The sequence below is a fragment of the Pelmatolapia mariae genome, linkage group LG1 (genome assembly GCF_036321145.2).
Source record: "Pelmatolapia mariae isolate MD_Pm_ZW linkage group LG1, Pm_UMD_F_2, whole genome shotgun sequence".
NCBI classification, from domain to species: domain Eukaryota; kingdom Metazoa; phylum Chordata; class Actinopteri; order Cichliformes; family Cichlidae; genus Pelmatolapia; species Pelmatolapia mariae.
Window position 1 is genome coordinate 31982414 of NC_086227.1, and position 19289 is coordinate 32001702.

Here is a 19289-nt window from a genome sequence, read left to right on the forward strand (position 1 = left end):
GGCTGACTGTGCTATTCATGTGCACTGATGTGTGAAGAGCCTGCTGATAGTGTGTTTGCTGAACAGGCAAGGCATCAGGGGATAGCGGCCCACTCTTCACTCCCCCACAGTGAATGTGGCTAATTAGGATTTCCAATGTTTGTAATGGTCAGCTACAGATGTAATGACTTGCCAGGGTTAAGATTTAAGACTTATCACAGGTTTCATTCAGATTCTGAACTTTTACATAATTAAATATTTAGAAAATTTCAAAGTTCGGTTGAAATAAATTTTAAATCAAACAAGAGACCTTCTTGCAATGGAACCAAATCAAATATCATGTCTGTCAGCATACTGACATTAAATCAGTGAGATAGCTTTGGTTATCCTCTTTCGCTTAGAGGAAGGGCAGCCCATCCCAGCTGTCATAGGGTGAGAGGCTGGGTACACCCTACCTGGTAGCAATTTCTGCATTATTACAGAACCACACCCATTTTGGTTTTTGCTACATACCTGTTAAGTTTCTGGACTTGGTTTTGCACGAATGTAGTGTTGACAAAAATCAGTCCTCAAACATAAACGGTTGCCAGATGTACTCAAGACAACATTGGAATAGTTCCTGCTATTCCAAAAGCAATAGTACCACATTTTGTCACAGTGACAGAAAATTATACCACAGCAGTATTTCAGCTACTACTAGATATGTGTAGAACTCTTGCTTTATTTCCATGAATCAATTTGTCAACATGTATTCCGTGCTAGTGGGCTGATTCTGATGATTCTCATTTCTTTGGTCATTTGGTAATTGTTTAGTTTGTTCCTTAAACATGGGTAAACTAAAAAGTACCTTTCTTCTGGTCATTTCATCTCTACACTAAGTTGCAAATTTGAGTAAATAATCAATTAGATCATACTACATTGTTATTTATTTTTTTAGGCGTGGGAAAATTCTGAGGGTTCATCTCTAATTCTCAGCATCTTGATCCAGTAGTAAAAGCAATAATGAAACTAGAGCTAGTGATGACTGGGGATTTTACAGTACTAGAAATTTAGTAGTTGGTACCAATACCAATAGAACTAAATGATTCACAATGCCAAATTCAGTTGTACTTAAACACAAAGTCCTTTGTTTGCTTGGGGGTGGCTGGAGCCTATCTCAGCTACCATAGGGCGAGAGGCAGAGTACACCCTGGTCAGGTTGTACACAGAGAAACAGAGAACCATTCACACTCATAGTCAGACCTATCGGCAATTTAGATTTACCAATTAACTTAACCCAACTAATTGCATGTCTTTGGACTGTGAGAGGAACCCTGAGAGAACCCACACAAGCACAGGGGAGAACATGCAAACTGTGTGGTCCTTTATGCTGTGAGGCAGCAGTGCTAACCACCACCTTACTGTGCTGTTCTGGCCTACTAATGTTAGTTATATTATGTTAGAATAGGCATTTAATTTTAGCCATTGAAAAATATTTTAGTATATGGAGTAAAGCTGATTTCAGAATACCAGTCTCAGCTGTCTTAAACAAAATAGTAACAAGCATTTCAGGATAAAATTAGAGAGGTAATACTGTGGATGTCGTTACTGTGAATTGAAACTTTGAGGAAATCTGGAGGCTTGTCTTCACTAAATTGGAAGTATTTCGTCCCTTTGTTCAAAAACTGAAATAGCATCGTTTGGATATTGGCTTTTGTGAATCAATTAAATCAATGCCTTGGTCCACCAACTCAACCCACCCTACTCTAAACACAAAGTGCTTCTATAGCTGAATCTTCCCTTCTCATCAGTGATTCAGAACAGAGCTATTGTGACCGCTACACTAGTCACTATTTTTCATATGTTGTGCCATTTCTAGTTTTGCCTTTGCTTCCTTCTTCTTCAACAGGTAAGGCTAGACTAGAATACTTGTAGCCTTGTGCCTCCCCCTGCAGTTCTGGAAGAGTAGCCACCTCAGTCAGTACACTGCTTACAATGCCAAAGAAAAACAAGTACCATCACGTTTTCAGGATTTTGATATTAAATTGTGTTGTAAGGATCGGTCTTCTGACATCCCTAGTGCTGTCAGGAAATTGTATTGAGTAATACAAAGAGAAGACTGCAGTGAATACTCATTTTATATTCATCCACCATGCAGTCACACTGGCCACTGAAATTTGAATTGATTTGATAAAGGCATGTTTGAAATAATGACATTTATCCAGTGTCATAGGTTGTTGAATGTTTGGTGTCTATGTTGGCAGTGTACCCAGTAAAGCAAAATGAAACTCTGCTAAATACACACACATATCACTCTGTTTATTTTTTGCAAGTCATACTATTGACTTAGGCTTTTTTGCAGGAAAGACTTAAGGGTTTGGTAATCCTTTAGAGCTACAAATTGAAAATTAATTGTTGGTTATATAGGTGGTGCAATGGTGCGTGTCATCTCACAGCAAGAAGGTCCTGGGTTTGAATTCACTGTGGCCTTTCCAACCCCGAGGACATGCTCTTGTTTTTGCTTTTTTTTCTTCTAACTTTATTTATCATTGTACAAAGAAACAGGGCAGCTGTTCCCTCAGAATTTTGAGATTCTAGTTGTGAAGGACAGATGATTCTAAAATCTCAACATTGATATCTCCTTAGATATATAAGTTATATGATCATCTTTTTTTCCCTTTTTTCTTCTTTTAAGAATATCAATATGTTGTCTAGCCCTGTTTTTACATCAGCTATCGACTAAACTAGTTAGCAAGCTCAGGTAGAGCTTTTTAGCTAGATAACCACCTTTACTTGAAAATGCTTCATTGTGTGTGTTGGTCAGCCAAGGCTTATACTACAAAACAAGTTCAGCCTACACAGCCTACAGAGTTGGTAGCATATGACCAGTCACAAACAAGGACAGCTCTACATTATAGGTGTATATTAGCAAAGCGGCCAATTTTATAAAGGAAGATATGATGATTCTGTGATATTAGAAAAATATTAAGAAGGTAAATGTATATAATACAGGCTGCAAGCAGCATATTTGATGCAGACATAGGAGTAAATATGTGTAATAGGAAATGTTCGTATTAAAAGCACTATGTGAATATGTGAACCTTGTGTGCTTTAGTTAGTAAAACTAAAAAATAACTAGTAATTGAAAAAAAGTATTTCTTTCTGATTTAAAATCAGAAAGAAAACTGGATAAAACATTGAGCCTTGGGCATCCACTTCTGAGAAGATTGGCAAATTCCTTAAATATGAAATTTCTATGTTTCTGTAGTGGTTAATACACCAGTACGTGTGCAAGCTCTTTTAACAAAATGCTATTTATCAAAATTAAAATTTTTAATACATATTGTTGCTATCCATTAATTTTAAAATGGACTGTTTTATATAAAGCAGGAAAAAGTGAAGCACAGTATTATTTTTTTATTAAGATGCCAAATTACTGTTATTCACTTGCATACCCAAAAAGAAAAAATAGTTTTAGTGGTTGAATGTTGTACTTGACTAATTTCTGACGTCTCAGAGCAGTCCAGTGTGCTGGCTTAAATTTGGGTGGAAAAAACGAAAATTCATTTATTTGAAACTTCTGTTCCTAGTGTACTCAAACTGAAAGATATTTGCCAAACAGACATTTGCCAAACAAAAGGCAATACTGAATGTATTGCCTTTGGTGTTGAGGACCCATTTCCATTCAAAACCAAAATATTTCTGGGCACTCAGCTCACTGACAGTCCATAAGGCCGATATGACATTACATTGCATATTTTGGTCTTACACATTTGATTGGGACTGGCATTTTGATGCTGCAAGTTTATAAAAAAAGAAATAAGAAAAAACTACTTTTGCCATTAAGCCTCGCTTTCTTATGGAGTCATGTTTTTACCATGTGATGTTATTTCAGCTTCAGTTCATTTTATTCTGTTGTGGCAAATATAAGGCCCTATTTGTCATTGTTTTGGCACCTGGATGTGTGGAGTGCTAGCTTTGTTGTGTTAATGAATGGCTTTGTCATTTTTTTTTGGCATGCTACTACACTCTGTTTGTAATTTTCATAACACTAGAGGCTACGGCTTTCATGCTGAATAGAAAAGAGAAGTGAGACTGATGGACACTGATTGCCCGGGTGGCTGTAGTCATTTGGGGGCCCCCCCAGCAGCGATACTGAGCAGGTACCTCCCCACTGGCTTTCTATATCGCTGGTGTATTGCTGCTTTCCCCTCTCTGCCCAGCCTTTTCCTCTGAGTTGTATTTCCAGTCATCAACTTTGAATATGCATGCATGCTTGTAAAAAGGATTGCTGTTTCTGTGACAGGCTAGCTTGAGTACTTCCTGACCTCTCTGGGGTTTATGTAACCTCTAGCCACCCAGACTGGGCAAGCAATGCCATAATCAGTACTGAAACATGACACCATGCGTCACCCCGTTTGTCACCCCACAACCGACATGTGCCACACACACACACTTGTACTTGGAGAAACCTGTGCCCACATGGTGATAGCCTGTCTTATTCACACACTTTCCAATTTCTCTAATAACCTGCTCCAGTGTGACACGCAGAGCTTTGTATGTGTGCATTTCTTCTTCTGTCTGTCTTTCACTTTCTGTCTTGGTTGCTCACTCTCCGAAGCATTCTGTCTGCTTCATCCGCTCTGATTGTCCTGTCTGTTTGGAGGCCTGCCAGATAAGGGCGGGGGATAACTGAGGGTCAGAGGTAGACAGGAAGTCAGGCGGCTTTTGCTGTGAGCGGAAGGGGAGGGTTCAGTGGGGGGAGGGGCTGAGAACTGAGAGGGAGGAGGGAGTTGTACTTGGATTGAGTGTGTCAGGAGCATGTGGGAACGCTGCCAGCCTCAACTGCACAGTAGGTCTGAATTTAAAGTATGCCCTTTTATGCTGCTTTTCTTTCCTTTCTACTCTCTTTTGCCTCCTTCTCCAGGGATTAAATGGCTTTGAATATTTTTGGGGGTGATGGGTGGGTGAGTGTTTGCCCAGCGGTCAAAATGTGGAGGGTTTTTTTTTGTGTGTGTATGTGACTGGAATGTCTTTTTGGTTGTGACGCAACCTTCTTGAACTCACGCTAACCTTTGACTGGCAGAAAGGGCGGTTGGACTACCACAGTGTCTCTGAGTATGAAAAGATTCAGTTCAAGGGGGACAGCTTAAAAATCACTTGTAAATTATTTCAGTGTAGGGTGCAACAGATGAAATAAGAAAAGACGCAGAGGTGTAATGACCCCTTTGTCCTTGTGTTTACACCTAATACAATGAGTGAGAAAATTGAGAGGATAAAAGCAAACCCTTAATATGACTAAAAACTTAAAGAAAGTTATCTAAAGTGAATACGACTGGAATAAGTGCATAAGTCTGTCATTCTGTTCCAGTCTGTGGTTTTTGCACCACAGCTTGACTTTGACAAACTAAATGTCAATTGTATTGTCCCGAGAGACGGCAGTTGGCTTAGTGATTTGTAACTTCAGCAAACAGGTTTGTGTCAGTAGGAAGTCATTAAATAGTTGCCATGGATGCAGACGTTGTAAGTGGAGACTTTTATTGTGTGTTATGCTTGTGTGTGTGTTTTTCGTTTTTAATTTTTTTTAACAACATTTGACTTACTCAGTTGACTGTTTACCTTAGCAGAAGAGGGTTGACTGTTGAAACCGGTATGTCATTAATCAATCATTGCTCCCCGTTTAGTGAGTCAGGCTACAGTGTTGTCAGACAGGCTTTGCAAAGATTAAAAAAATGACAAGAGTATTTCAGTCACCTTAATTTTGGGCCTTTAATGTGAAAATCTGACTTTTATTTGTGTCTTTTTGGGTATATTTTTTTTTATTGATCATGCCGTAGCAAACCTACAAAATGTAATCCACATGGAGCCAGGGTTTTTCTTGCATATGACAAAAAATGTTGGTCACCATCAAAGAGGTGCTGGCCTTCCAAAGGAAAATGAGCAGTACTCTGTAAAAACATATCTGAAACCCATTAAAAAAAAAACAACCCAGAAAACAAAACAAAAAAACAGCCATTAAAATTTCATTTCATCAAGCTTCAATTTAATTTTTGTTTTTTAAATGGCCAGAAACAACAGGAAAATGCACAGAGTTCTGTTAAGTAAGTTACCCCACACTTAACCATATTAGCCATGTGCCAATTAAGTATTTGAACCAAATATTGATCTGATACTGATTTAAAAAAACTGGATCGCATATTGGTGACAATGAGACAATCCATCAGTTCAATCAAAGCCGTTCTCTTTTGTTCAGCCGTTTGGAGGTGTTTCACACCTGCTATATCAACAGCTGCTATTTGTACGTATGCAGATGGGGTTTTTTTTTAGGGGGGGGGCGTTGTTATCTTTTTTTTTTTTTTTACCTAAACTGTGGTCAAAAGCAAATGTTTTAGGTTCTACATCCTGTAGCGCTGTTTTCTGCACATCTCCTAGCCCTGGACCTGTACAGGTCCTGGATGGAGGGAACATCAGCACCGATGATCCTCTCTGCAGACATGATTGTCCTTTCCAGTCTGGCCCTGTCCTACTTTGTGGCTGAGCTGAACCAGACAGTGATTGACATGCATTGGACAGATTGGATGATGATAGTGTAGAACATGACCAGCAGCTTCAGTGGCAAGTTGAACTTCCTGAGTAGCTGCAGGAAGTACAACTTCTGCTGGGCCTTCTTTCAGACAGAGTCTATATGTGAGGACCACTTCAGATTGCGGGGATCCACTTCCTGTCTGTATGCGGACACGTCATATTTCTGGATCAGACCAATGACAGTGGTGTCCTTGATGAACTATAGGAGTTTCACATATGGTTCTCCTGAGGTGCACTCATTTGTCTAGAGAGAGAAGAGCAGCGGAGAGAACACATCCCTGGATGAGGCTGGTGCTAATGGTCTGGTGATCCACTGACAGGTGGAAGCTAGGTGAACTTCCAGTGCAATGTCCTTCTGGTGGCTTAACACAAGTCTTTCAAAGGACTTCACAGCCACAGATGTTAGCACGACAGGCCTGTAGTCATTTAATCCTCTGGTGGACTTTTTTGGCACCAGGATTTTTCTTGGGCCTGTTTTAACAAATGCAAACAGTTATGTGGACAATGCTATATCGCTATATAAAGTGCGGATGCAATTGAGTTAATCATACCTAGCTGCTTCATCAACACCCCAAGGCCCATTTTAAGTTACCACAAGGTCCAGTCATTCTTTGTTGTACTGTGAAAACCACTGAAAATAATCGGTTTGAGAGAGCAGCACCTGCTGTTTGTGTGATGCATAACTATGTAGAGTTGGGACCAAGCAGAGCTGTAGTCTTGCATGCTCTATGCAGTTTCTCTCTTCCTGTTAGCCCCCCAAAACCCCATTCCCTTAGAGACAAAGAAAACAGAAAACCCCAACAATTGTTTGACCCCCTTAAAGCAATCACTTTGGAGAGAATGGGAAGGGAAAAACTCCCTTTTAACAGCAAGAAACCTCCGGCAGAACTTAGGCAGGGGCGACCATATGCTGCGGCTGGTTGGGATGAGGGGAGGAAGACAAGACGAAGACACGCTGTGAAAGAGAGACAGAGATTAATAATAACTAATGATTAAATACAGAGTGGTGTATAAATACATAGTGAGTGAAAAAGAAACAATGCATCATGTGGAGTCCCCAGTAGCCTAGACCTACTGCAGCGTAACTAAGGGAGGATTCAGAGTAATCTGATCCAGCCCTAACTTTATCAAAAAGGAACGTTTTAAGCCTAATCTTAAAAGTAGAGTAGGTGTCTCTCTCTCTCCTGAATCCAACCTGGGAGCTGGTTCCACAGAAGAGGGGTCTGGAAGCTGAAGCTGCACCTCCCACTTTACTTTTAAGTACATTAGGAAAGTAAGTCTGCAGTCTTAGAGTGAGGTAAGGGGGTTATGCTGTACTGTAGTGTCTATAGCCCAGTTTGATTACAACCAGGTCACACCAGTAAAATTAATACATATACTGTATGTTAAAAAATACATTTACATTTTTGTAAAGTACATTCTGAAATCATTAAACTCAACCATAGCCAAGATTTTTTTTTTAAATAAAGCTGAAATCAGAAGCATAATTGAAGACTTGCTTTAACTTGCTCCCTTTAAAAACTGCTAAATTATTTTTTGTCATTTATATGTGGATTATTTGTAGAAGCAATGCAAATAGCATAAAATAACTTTTTCACACACCATAAATCTGTATTACAATTTCGAGATCATAGTGGAAAAGAATAAAAACGTAAAAATAAAATATAGTACAAATACTGTTGATATGATTCATACAACTTGTTTCGTTGCCACTGAATAAGAGCATGGTTGGTACCAGTATATTTAGTCAAGTAATTTACCTAACTATAGTTTTAATATATTTATACTTCATTTTAGTATTTCTTACTCAGTTATATATATTTTGGACTCTCTTTTGTATTTTATTTTGTGATTAAAAATAAAAAATATTCAAAATAGTCTTAAAATTACAAATTTTATCAAAAATAACTATTGTTTCTTGTACTTTGTTCAATAATGCATCAGGAAAACAAACCTGAAGAGCCTTAGTTTAGATTTTGTGGCCAAACATTTCATAATGTTGTTCTCTACTGATAAAAATTTGACAGTCTGTTTGAAACTGAATAACTATGAAATGAAGTGTGTGTTAAACCCTGCATTTCTGTGTTTATTTTGGGGTTCAGCTCTAACATTATCAGCAGGGAAGCTGCTTCTTCTCTGGCCATAACTCGTCCCTGCCACTAGACATTTAGACATTTGTGGCTGACATCTGTCTGTCTTTGACTTAAGGTGATTTCATACTAGTACAAAAGATGGACAAATTTGTCAATTTAAGTAAAGCCAGGAATATAGTCCCCGCAAGGGACTAGTGAAATGTGTGACTAGTTGACTAGCTGATGAAATGTTGGCACCAGAAATGCTAGTTGGTTAAACTAATCACATATTGTTAATTTCACTTCAGTTAGCTTTAAGTTTAATAAGAAAAGATCATTAGGGTGGATTGAACACGAGTCATGATTGAATTAAGCTATTTGGCAACTAGAGTTTAATGGCCCATCACAGCTGTACAGATTCCTAGTGATGACTTAGGCAAGACCCCCTGGAGTCTAGATCAGGGGTGGGCAATCTCAGTCCACGAGGGCCGGTGTCCCTGCAGGTTTTAGATCTCACCTTGGGTCAACACACCTGAATCACATGATTAGTTCGTTACCAGGCCTCTGGAGAACTTCAGGACATGTTGAGGAGCTAATTTAGCCATTTAAATCAGCTGTGTTGGTTCGAGGACACATCTAAAACCTGCAGGGACACCGGCCCTCGTGGACTGAGATTGCCCACCCCTGGTCTAGATGCTGGTGGTGGTGATGAAGACGAAGGCTTGGATGAAGCTCTTGGTAATGGGAGAGAGGCGGAGATGAGGAGCAGGTGGTTTACACGAAGGAAACCTGTAAATTTGTATATTTTATTGTATATCTTACTGTAAACCTACTGGCATTTAATGGTCGGGCATTGCACAGCTATAAGCATTTCACCTCATGTCATACTGTGTATGGTTGTGTGTGTGTGACAAATAAAATTTGAATTTGAATTTGAGGGAGACTGGCTGATGAGCACTGAGATTGAAAGTTCACAAAGTGGAGGCCAATTGGCTTGAAGATGGTGGGCCGAAAGATGATTGGTCCAGACCAGTGATTTCAGCAATGAGCTTGATAGCTTGGGAAAGTGGAAGTAATGAAAAGCACTGTCTAGCCTCCAAACATCCGGGTAGTACACAGATGTGTGATTACACATCTTCCTTATTGAACTTACACATAAGGTTCATTTCAAAGATGTAACACACCCACCTACCACTAGTAAGGGGTAAAGTAAGGCAGATGACTGCAGTAGTTTGACCAAAAAAATGAGTGAGTAAATTGGCACATAGCAACTCGACAGGAGCAGTGTGTAACCACGTTTGTTTGGATACAGTTTCCCCTCCTTTTTCATTGTTCTCAATTTGAGTGTATTTTTTCTTTCATGTTTAATTGACTAGTAAATTAGTCAACAGGGAACCCCTGATGAGGTGTGAATCACGTTATGCCTCAGTTGGCTTGGGGGTGACAACCCGATCTTGTTAGACCTCACCATGCTCTTTTACCTTCTTTACCTTTAGCTCAGATTGCATATTAGTTTGAAAAAAAACAAAAACAACAACCAACAACTCAGTTTTATGTTGCAGCTTATGAGACATGTCATAAAAATGATCTATAATTTGGATTTAACTGTTAAAATGTCATTATCTTAATATAAAGTTAAGATGCAACTAAGGTAATTCTTTTCCTTTTTTTCCATTTTTGCGGTGAAAACGCTTTTGCTCTGCACTCTCGCTCTCTTCGTTTCATAGATATCTGCCATGCACACAGGAGAAGGTAGAAATCAAAGCTGGGGGGAAAAAAAGTCCTCACTTCATCAAATCTTGAAGGCTGTAGGTTGACTACACACCCGCACTGTGCTTCTTGTGCATGAATGTACGTGGTTGCCTCTATGTGTGTTCCTCCTTACGCAGGCACTGGCCCTGCTCTGCCTTTGCACTGCTTCAATAATGAAGGAGCTGTAAAGGTCTGGCAGTAAGCCCTTTGCTGAGTTCTCTTCCACCTCATCCCTCCCATCCTCCCTCCCTCTCCTTCTGTCTCTGTCTGGCTCCCTCTCTCTCTCCTTCTCTCTCTCTCTCTCTTGCATCCTAAGGGACCTCCTCTCGGCTCCACTCTTCAGTTTGCACCGATGTTCCCATTAATGAATGGCATCATCCGGCTTGCTTGTTTTGCACAGTTCAGTTCCACTTCACTGCCTGGTGTCTGACCTGCTGTGCCATCTCTGATTCAGAGAGCACCACATCATTACTCAGAACAACCACAGCACACACTAACACAAAAAACCTCTAGAAGGGCACTTTCAAAGCACATCCTCCACCGAGGCAAATGTCCTGTTTCACAATTTTTAAGAAAGCAATTCAGATTGGTACCCATATTAAATTGTTTCTGCCTTAGTGGAGTCTTCCAGCATGAACAAAGTCCCATGAAATTTGACTTTAGAATGAGCACATAGCCCTGAGAATGGACCATGGACTACATATAAAGGACAGACAGACTGATTCCTTTAACATGCATTCTTTCTCATGACCAGGTAACTCATCTGGATGTCCATTTGTAGAAGTAGGAGTTTACAAATGAAAATGGAAACCACCCTACTGCTCAGTTGATCTATGATTGTTATGATGTTTATTACTTTATCATTTCAGTTGATAGTGAAAAAGTACAGTAACGAAGGGTATCCTTTAGAGTGGGCCTACATTGTGATTGACAAGTCTCCACTGTATGAATATGGTAGGGTTGGGCAATCTTCTGAATCGGTCTTGTTGCCCTCCTGTGAGATTGCCAGTAAGTGAAACCACTTGTGCTGGGACAAGTTATGCAAAGGTGGCACTGTCCAATCTCCATGTTTGTGTACTGTGTGGCTCAAACACACAGCAAAGCTATCCAACTAGCTTGACTGCTAGCGAAATAAAGAGACACAATTGGATTTATTTTCTAATTCCAGCCTGACATGTAAGGCTATACCAGCAGGAGAGATTTGTGCATATACGGTGTTGAATGACCATAACGAGCCTACCATAATTAGTGGGCGTACATTTGTGGATATCACCTACAAAGTTAAAACTGTTAAGTCATTGAATTTGCTGCTGCTTTTTTTTTTCCTTTATGCTTAAAGTTCTAACTTGTTCTGTTCATTCTGTTGCTATGAGTATTAAATAGCTTGTCTTGTCTCTCTTCCCCACCACACTTTGGAGTCTTTCATTTGCAAACACGCCCAGTGAGGTAGGGGGGAAATAAGTTGAGGAAAGAAAATAACTGAGTATCTCTGCAAACAGACTTTTACATTAAGCTTTAATTTAAATCAAGATAACAGATAGAGAGGTCCTCCTGCATTCTCTGGTTTTGTTCTGATGATGAATCAATGTCATGGCTACAGATGTTTTTAAAGAGTACAGAGCTCAGGATTCATCAGAGTTGAAAGGAAAAACAGTGTTGATTGGCCAGCTGTGATGATCAGTGATGGGGTTACCACCAATAAGAGTTATGAGTTTACCTTGAAAAATGCAAACTCAGTCATCCCTAATGATTTTTTCCCTTGTTAGTAGGGTTTTTTTCCACATTAAAGTGAAGTAAAGAGGCTGATGTGGATCGGAAAATACAGCAGGGAGGCAATGTTAGTTATCTTGGGCAGCATAAGCCTTTACTCGCATTTGAGACTAACAGTAGACCCTCTACAGAAATATATTTGGGAGAATGCATGTGAATCAAAAATATTACAATACAAGTAGCTCAAATAGCTTTTTTGATTCAACATAAAAACAGATTTTGTAGGGAATAGATGAGTTTCCAAACTCTCCCTACACTTAAACTGTGATGTATAAATAGGGGGTGGCAAGACTGAGAAAGTTCATATAAATTATGATGCACCATCCATCAGTTTCTTAGTCAGTTACACTTCTTGCTTGAAAAGTCCAGTTTCAAAGCAACAAGATGGCAATAGTCAAAACTGACCCTTCATGACAGGACTTCCCTAACTGGCGTTGTCACAATGACTTTGTGTTTTATATTCTGTCTAGGATAGGGTCCTCTCCTCTGTTTGAAAGTGATATACAACTAGGTAGCACTTCCACAGAGATAAGACCGAGTGTGTGGGGATGTTTATGTGTGATAAGACATTATACACAGATTTGTTTTGAATGTCAAGAATAAAGTATACTAATTATATTAACCAGTACTCAGAAGTGAGGTTCCTCAGTTGCACTGCTGGTATGTAAAGTGTTTGTCAGCTACTAATTGTGAGAGTTGTCCCTCTCTGGATGGATGGTCTCTTGCTTTCATTTTGACTCCTACTCATTCGTGCATGCAAGCAGTGCTAGTCCTTGAAATATCATCTTAAATCTCACTGAGTGTCTGCCCTCTGAGCTGACACTTAAAGATGCAAGAGGGGCAAATGCCCTACTTAGAATTGCTCTCTCTCTTCTCAGTCATTGGCCCTGGTTGTCAAAGAGCCCAGACTAGACCATACTATGTATTCTGACCAAGTCCCAAACCCAAGTCATGGCTGTTAATTTTTTAAAATTTTTCATTTTTTGGAATCACTGGGAAAATGAGCATCATAAGCAAAGCAAACACAAAACAGAGGCCTGAGTTTATTTTCCTCAGTATGTTAATTAACAAAATATGATTTTAAATCTAGTCGTCAGCATAATGAAAGACGTTATTGCTATTCACATGGCTTTAGTTTAATTAGTAACTTTAGGAACACTGCTGAGGGGCAGACAGTGCTTCAGTTTTATTTGGTTAAGTGGGTAGTAAGTCAAAGAGAGAAACAGTTTCAAATATTTACCCATTTGTCATAGTACTTCAGGAGTTAAAAACAATGCTGTTTAATGTAAAATCACTGTCATGATGGTGTGGGTTGTTGCATATTTCCTCTTTTTTTCTCTTTTGCTTTATTAGTGGAATTTAGACAAAGGCCTGACATTTACTCTGGACTCGTACTTGGATGTGAATCACATAAGGTGGCTGTAGACATCTTTTCTCTATAACTTGCATTCCTGCTTTGTCTCCTCACAGTCACCCCCTAGTGTTTAATACTGACATAGCTAGATGATTACATCCAGCATACTATACCTATATCACATCTGTGCCCAAAAGGCTTTTTGTTGGAATTAGGAATGTCTTTCAGCGCTGAACTTGTTTAAATAAAGGAAGAAGTCAAATAGTGCATTGCACAAACACAAGCATATAGGCTTTCTTTATGAAAGCCTGTTGGATCTGTTGTTGTGCTTCTAAGGAGTGCAGCATGATTACGTTTGTAAAGCCTGTCCTTCAATTTGCTGGACCTGTTAGTTAACTGTATCCAGTACACTTAGTGTTGTATTTGTACTGAAATAACCCTGATGTAAAGATCATGCAGTCTGTTGGAGAATGTTTGTTTGTTAAAGGATGGAGGAAAGAAAACGGGGCATTGTGTTTGGTTTTTTTCCTTTTCGGCTTTGAGATCCTGGTTTACTTGCACGTTATCTATGATTATCTTCACAGATGCATACATGTGCACACACAATGCATAGTGTGCTGACAGTGTTGTTTCTTCTGAGGCTAGTACAGTTTTCATGCTCATTCACTTCTTTTGGGTGTGTTGGGTTTATTGAATGGTTAACCCAGTGGATGCAGCATTATAATTATCTGTATTATACAAAATGTTTTGAACTAATAGTAAGATGAAAGTGGCCTGAACAACTCCCATGTGACCAATTGTTATTTCTAGCTGCAGCATCACCTTTTTAAAAACACCTACATTACAAGCATTTTGATGGTTTAACACCTTTCACACTTGCAGAAGACAGAGAAAAACTATGTCTAATTTAAAGTTTATTAAAAATATTCAAAGCTGGCTTCTTCCTGGTTTAAATGTTTAGGGGGTGACTCAGAATATAAGAACAACTGAACAAATAGTTTAGGCAGCAACTTAAGTGAGGTCTCTCAATTTCCCTCTTAAATTTCACCATATGAAAAAGAAAAATACATTTTGATCTTAAGTATATTAAACCCAGCTTAGAAAGTCCTTGTGAAAAATAGCAGTTCTGGTGTTTGTTTGTTTTTTTTTTTCTTTTGGAGAAAGCCAAAATGGGTATCAATGTTTTGTTTTTGTTTGTTTTTTAAGTTTAAATATTTGCAAAACAATTTCTGTTGTTCTGTTTGATAAACTAGAAGGTAGGTGAATGAATAACCTGCCCATCTCCTTTCAAAACATATACAACCTGGCTGAAGTTAAACAGTCATGGTCATCCAGAATTTTTCCAGATTGAGGTGTAGGTAAGAACACAAATGACAGGTTCAGCTCAAACAGTCATCAAGTGGTCTTTACTCTGTGAGCTCCCTAGTTAAAAGGTCCATGTCATGTTTCATTGTGCACATGTGATTGTAGTGCATTGGCAGTGTGTTAGCTGTCTATGGGCAGCTACAAACTGCCCATCTACCTGTAGAAAGCATAAATCATCAGATAGGGGCAGTATCAGAAGTATGTGGTAAAACCGGTTTGTGGGCTACTCTTGCTTGTGCTATTGTTGGTCCATCAGCCAGAAAAGCGAAGTTATAAACATACAAAGAGCTGAAATGAAACAGTGTTTAAAGCAACAAAATGAGTCCACTGCAACTAGGTTTCTACTTTCATACTTTTATTTTTTTAACTTTGGAGTTTTATGGGGGGGGGGGGGGGGGGGTTGTGCTTTTTCCATTCCAGGTAAATGCCACTATCACTCCCTTACTTGTTCTGTTAAATGCAATGCATGTCATCCATATCCAGCAATGAGCAGTTGGGATTTTGGAGGACTGCACAAGTGTACGTTTGCATTGTTTGAAAACTCTTAGGCTCTCCATAAACAAATAGATGCGCAAATGGACAAATCACAGGACCATACTTTTAGCACAAGAAGGCAGGTAACTATTTGGTGAATTCACTACAGGTGATTTTATGTGTTCATTCACTTGCAACTTAAGTGGACTATCTACTTCTGTGCTACAAAATGAAATGAAAATAGTAGATAGATATAGTAGAATATTGTGAATTGATTCTTATTAAATTTTGAAGGCTGGCTTTGTTTTCCAAGAAATGCATAAATCATTATATTGTTGAGGCCTGTTTAAACTTTCTTTTTTTTTTTGGCTAAAAAGAAAAATGGTTAAACAGGACACCATCCATTTTCATCATAGCATGTCTAATTCAGAATCATGGCAAGGATAGATTGGATCTAGCATTGGTCACTGAAGACAAAACAAAATCACACAGTTGAGTCTCTACTACAGAATAGCTGTCCTTGATTTTGTGTGTATTTTATGGCTTGAGAACACGGCAGTAAACTTATTCACCAGTGAAAACCTCATTATATGAAACAAGTAGTGTTTTATCAATCACCTGTTCAAATTTCAAAATTCTTAAATAACATTTAAAAATGTGAAGTGTGTGCATTGTCTATTCCAGTGCAGCCTTTTTTTCCATCCCGCACAGTGTTGTCACTGACACTTGGTGTCATTGCATTTGAGCTGGATAAGGAATTAATTTTTGGGATATGAGAGTAACAGCTGGCTTTTGGCTCTAGTGCCTCGTGGGTGCTAGCCATCTTGTCATTTACAGCCAGTGCATTGCTAGCTCTGAGCTCTCCATTTTCTTAATGGTGAGTTGGTGGAGACTCTCATGGTGGTTCAGGCAAGAAATGAGAGCAGTGGCGCACTAATACAGACCCTTTGATGAGGAAGTAATGGAGTGTTCAGAGACAGACACCTGTGCCTCTGCAGCCACGCTGCTTCTCTATGCGCACACACATTTTTTTTTTCCACCCGCTTCCTTTTACCAGCTCTGCTACTCCCCTCCCCTTCTCTACTTCCCTCCCCTCTTCCTTTCCCCTCCCTCATCTGTCCTAAAAGGAAGCCACTCCCCTTGTACAGAGTTGCCAGGCTTGTTTGCATATTAACTGTCTAGTTGCCAAGGAGCTGTGGCTTCATGCCATGTGACCATTGAAGCATGTGTACGTTGTTGACTGCTATACTCTTTTTTCCCCTTCATTTTTTAAAATCTTGTCCGGGTAGAAAAAACATTTCATTAAAAGCAACATAGTTACTGAATCTGGTTTTAAATGAGGCATTATTCCGACTCTCTAGAGGCTTGTACCAGGTTATTTTATTCTTCAAATACTTGATGTTTTTTTTTCCTGAAGATAAACCATTGTGGGATGTACAAAATTGCATACTTGTGTAAACCTGTGGCAGTTAAAGTAATGAATGACACATTTTTTTTATGTTTTCACTGTTGCAGTTTAATGAGGACTGTGAGGAGACTGTATTTTTATTTATTTTTATGTTTGTCTAGGGCGGACTGAATATATGACTATGCAATATATGACTGTGGACTCATTACAATGTGAGTGTGAGTGTGTGTGTGTTGTTGAGTCATCCTTGGGGACTGTAGCCTGGTGGACATTATCTGACAATAGATTTGTTTAGCTTGGAGAAAATGCTGTTGCTCTGCTCGCAGCAAGCATGTGGTCTGCTTTAAAGTCCAAACTCCAAGGCCTGACTTGGCAGGTTGATACAAGGCACGCTGCTGCAAACACTTAGAAAGGAATATTGCTGTGCACACATGGCTATGATCTCTGTAGAAAAGACAATATAGAGCTTTAAGAGCAAACCAGAGGGAGATGGTGTGAGAATTATAGCAGTGAGAGCCACTGCTATAACAGCACCCCCATTTACACACATACAGATTTTGAATAAGGCTGTTAGAATATGTGTACAACATGGAGTGTAAAGCCATATTGTATTGTAACCTCAACACACTACCCCACACATTTCACACCATAAACTCTCAACACATGTGAGGAGGATCGGCATTTAATAATATAATAAGTTATATATAAAGTAACACTATATGGGATGTGTTCCTGCCTGAAAGTCTGACTCCTTGCTTCCTAGGATGATGTCTTACTCTGTTTTATTTACTAATGTCTTCACAGCAGCCATGCAGCTTGTGTCACCCTGACCGGTCAGATGGCATGTGTTTCAAAAGCTGTTCATGTTTTGAATTGTGGTAATTATTCATCCCATGAATGCAACCATTTAGTTCTTTAGTTTCTTGGTGTCTTAGATTTGGCCATTAGAATAACTTTTTTTTAGAAACGGCATGAAAAGTGTATCCCTCCTTGAATTGAACTGGACAGACAACAAACTCTGTTGTGTGCAGCTGCATTTGAAATTGACTTTGTGTTGTGTGGGAAGGATATTGGTTTACCTTGTTTTGCACAGTAAACACAGACTAAAAACAGCTGATGGCGTCCGTCAGTAGCTCAGGCCTAACCCAGTCGTTGGGGGGTATTGTACCTGGCGTCAAGCCAGCCTGTGTCTAAATAATTCCCAATACCATGTGCCAGGCTGTGCACATGGCCCCTACATCGTGCTGTCAGGAGTTTCCTGAAAGGCCTTCTTGCTCAAAGAGTTTGTGGTTCACAGGAAGAGCTCCATGTCTTGGACACATCCCAGTTTCCACTCTTGGTCACCCCTCCCCCAAGACTCGTAGCAGGGTGACCTGGCCTTGACCCGGTAAAAGTGTTTGAATTCACCGCTGGAGACAGTGTAGGCTGTGTGCGCCAGATTTAATTAGGAAGTTGAAAGTCTGTTATACTCTGCTTGTATGAGAAATTTATTTTTAGCCTTTGGAAATTTGTTTTTCTGTTTGTTCTTCTATCTCTCTTGGAATCTGCTGTTCTATTTATAAATCAACATATCACTATCAGTAACCAATATGAGGAAGTGAAAAGCTACGATGTTGACAATCTGTGGCGTGGGAGAAATCCAGTACTTTGGGGGTTAAGTTGTGAAAGTTAATGTAATAACTGCTAGCACCATCTGCTGGCCTACTTCCTTACAAAGAGCGAGAGAGAGAGAGAGTGAGTAAGAGAGAGAGAGAGAGAGAGAGGGAGAGAAAAACGAGTCTGGGTTTTAACGACATCTCTAATATTCATGCTGATGCATTTTGCTGCTTTGTGCTTTCATTTTCCGCCGCTCTGCCTGCCAGAGTCTCGAGCTCGCCACACACGCCCGAGCCAAGGAGAGGGGAGGGCAGCGAGGGAGAACGAGGAAAAAGATAAGTGGGGGAGAAAGGAGGAAAAAACAATCAGCCAAACAAGCGAGCAAGATAACACAAAAAAGGCTTTTGTGTGTAATAAAAGGAGTAACCTACCTTATCCCAGCTGGTGAAGAAGACGAGGAGAGGCACAAAAAGAGAAACGGCTAAGCGGGAAGAGCAAGAAAGAACAAGAAACAAGAGGGTGAAGGCTCAGAGAGGCACTGAGAGCACTCACGAAAGGCAGGCAAAAAGAGGAATCAATGAGAGGGGAGGAGAGAGGAAGGCAACTCTGACACACGCACAGAGAGAGAGTGAGTGAGGGAGACTTGGGTGAAGCCGGACGACAGTAAAGCAGCACACAGCAGCAGAATGAGAGCTTCCTGGACTGCCACGCACCTCCTCTACCGCCAACAGCGCTGCTCCCCCATCACCCTGTGAAGAGACAGGCGAGGGTGAGAGAGAAAGAGCGAGTGGGAGAGAGAGAGGAGAGAGAGTGAGCTCCCATGCGCTCCTCTTGAGCCCTGCCTGCTGGGGGAGGAGGAGACGAACAGATCCGGCGCTCTTGCACTGCCCGAGGAGAAGAGCTGACCGGGAAGGAGGAGGGGAGGCAAACGAGGAGAGAGGGAGGGGAGGGGGGG

The 19289-nt window shown here is 40.1% G+C and overlaps 1 protein-coding gene and 1 long non-coding RNA gene across 4 annotated transcripts in view; one reads left to right on the forward strand and one right to left on the reverse strand.

Annotated features, from left to right (window-relative positions):
• chd9 (chromodomain helicase DNA binding protein 9) overlaps positions 1-19289 on the forward strand; it is a 70483-nt gene that overhangs the window by 6138 nt on the left and 45056 nt on the right. The gene's annotated exons all lie outside the window — the stretch shown is intronic.
• Positions 6267-19230, reverse strand: LOC134631072 (uncharacterized). Of its 2 annotated transcripts, XR_010094358.1 has the most exons (3): positions 18766-19230; positions 7095-7498; positions 6267-7014 (listed from the first exon to the last, which is right to left on the reverse strand). It is a non-coding gene; the product is annotated as an uncharacterized LOC134631072 (long non-coding RNA). The 2 variants fall into 2 exon arrangements; XR_010094357.2 differs by having other exon boundaries at positions 6267-7498; positions 18766-19224.